Raw genomic sequence first — 2,503 nt, 5'->3', positions numbered from 1 at the left:
TAGCCAGCAGCCTACGCCGAAAACTGCTTCAAACCGCCGCTAGTTACTGCGACTCACCGGGCTTTTTTTTTCTATGTACAGGTCGTCCCCCTCTGCATGCTGGCATGGCGTGCAAGTATTACATCCTTTTTCCAGGTCCTAATAGCCGCCACCCAGGAATGAAAAGTGCATGTCACCCTCAGTGTTGTCGGTAACGCGTTACAAGTAACGGCGTTACCGGTAACGCGTTACTTTTTTCGGTAACTTAGTAACGTAGTCGTTACCATTTGGGAACTATAACGGGTAACATACTTACGTTAACATTTTTCGGTAACGTGAGGTGTCACGTTACTAGTTACTTTTTATTTCAGTTGTCCTCCTCCGCCTCTTTAAAAAAAAACCGAAAATGATGTTGCAAATAAACAAATTCTACCGGTTTTCTCGATGACTCTTGTTGCGGCTCGCATGCATGCCAAAAAACATCTGCCCTTGACGAAGCACTCAACTAAAAAAAAAGCACGAACACGCAGTCACGCACTTGTCTTCACCCCCAAACCACTCACACACACAACTGTCTAAAGGGTGGACGCATGCCGAGCCACCAATGGACCATTTGCAGAAATCTGTACGTCAGTTTCTGCGTAAGCTTGTTTTCCAACCAAAAGGTCTCGTTCCCAGGCGACACTCTCTCATTCTTGGTGGAAGCAGTTCCCTCTTCTGAGCAAAGCCAGGAATGTCGCCAGTTTACTTCAAGATGGCCCCAAGAGAGCCGTCGAAGGAGTACAATGGTACAGCACAGAAAAGGAGACTGCAGTCAACAGGGCTGTTTCCAACTGTGGCTACGTTTCTAGTTGAGTTCCTAAGCGAGCGAAGCTTACCTCGAACACCCTGACGTAAACACTTGAATTTTTGCGATAATTATGCAGGTTCAAGTAAAAAAAATTGTTTATGTGCGCAAATATATCTTTTCCGCAACTATGACATTTAAACATTTCTTTATTGCTACACAATTTCCACGTAATTTCGTAAGAAAACGCACGCCAGAATTGGTGTAAATTTGTTATGTTCAGCTATGGTTTTTTTCTGAAGTTGGAATTAAATGAAGTATGAGCTTTATAAAATTGTCATCTTGAGTTCTTACAGCGAAGACGCACTGATTAAAACTAATGGCCATTGAGTAACGGCAAAGTAACGAGCGTTACGTTTTTTCGGTAACGGCAACGGTAACGCGTTACCTTTTTTTTTCTAGGTAAAGTAGGGTGGTAATGCGTTTTTTTTAGTGTAACGAGTAACGTATTTAGTTACTGTTTTTGGTAATGCCTATAACACTGGTTCTATGCTTGCCTCGCAGTCTGGAAGTCCTGAATTCAATATCCCGCATATTCGCAGTCAGGCTATGAGGGACGCCGTAGTGAAGGGCTCCGGAAATTTCGACCACCTGGGGACCTTGAATGTGCACTGACATCGCACTGTACACGGCCCTCTAGAATTTTGGCTCCATCGAAATTCGAGTGCCGCGGCCGATTTCGAATCCGTGTCTTTCGTGTCAGCAGCCGAGCGCCATAACCACTAAGCCACCATGACGGACAGGCAGAAATTTTATTTTTCTTTCCCTCGTCACATGGATTTTCGGAAGTCATTGTTTTTGGACGTCTGGATTTGTTGCTGATGAGTCATATAATTCTCTCGCAATGAAAACCAGCCTCACAGATACCTTAGTAGGATAAACGCTGGGGAGAGTATATGAGCCAGAGCTTGTTCAGGTTTCTTGAAGAGAATATTCTCAACCACCTACTCTAGCTTAACTACAGCCTTTCTATACCATATATGGCAAGTGTTCAAAATAAAAAAAATGATCCCCAGCGCTTCGGTCAGTGCTTAACAAAGACGAGAAAGGCCTCTCCTCAATTCCGCGAACTGATCTTTCGCCTTTTGCTAAAGATCACCGTGGGGAGAGGCATTCCAATGAGCCTATAGGCCACTTTTTGTGGGGCCTTGCCCGTTTCGGTGAGGTCTAATTTTTTTTTCGAAGAAGCGTCGTGCTTCCTCGTCACCATCTAAATCTAGTTCTCATGAAATGAAAGCTAGAAAAGTACCACCAAAACTTCTTCCCAATGTTGATATACTCAGAGAGGCTGTGTCTGCCTCTTCAATTCGTCAGTAATCATGGCAGGTATTAAAGTGTTACAATGGAATTGCCGCTCCATACTCTCTTCTCTTCCAGATCTAGAACTACTTATTCAGAAACATAACCCTGGTATCGTGCTTTTACAAGAAATGTGGTTATCACCTTATAAATCATTTTCAATGAAAAACTTTCGAATTTTCAGATTAGATCGAAATGCTGGTAGGGGAGGTGTATTGGTAATCATGCTTTCTAAACACATATGTCATCAGGCATCTATCTTAAAATTCTTCTCCTTGACCGTGAACTTTTAGCGCTCAAAATTTCATTTCCGCAGTGTGCTGATATTTCAATTGCTAATACCTACTTTCCTTTAGGTGTCCACAGGACAGACTGCTT

The 2,503-nt window shown here is 43.1% G+C and overlaps 1 non-coding gene across 1 annotated transcript; it reads left to right on the top strand.

Annotated features, from left to right (window-relative positions):
* The first annotated feature begins 1,867 nt into the window (after positions 1–1,867).
* LOC149328035 (U5 spliceosomal RNA) lies at positions 1,868–1,993 on the top strand. The gene has a single exon (XR_016285883.1). It is a non-coding gene; the product is annotated as a U5 spliceosomal RNA (small nuclear RNA).
* Positions 1,994–2,503: the final 510 nt, after the last annotated feature.

Source organism: Amblyomma mixtum, chromosome 9 (genome assembly GCF_055824585.1).
Source record: "Amblyomma mixtum isolate Tamu chromosome 9, ASM5582458v1, whole genome shotgun sequence".
Lineage (NCBI taxonomy): Eukaryota > Metazoa > Arthropoda > Arachnida > Ixodida > Ixodidae > Amblyomma > Amblyomma mixtum.
The sequence above is the reverse complement of the archived record's forward strand: the minus strand, read 5'-3'. Positions and strand labels throughout refer to the sequence as shown.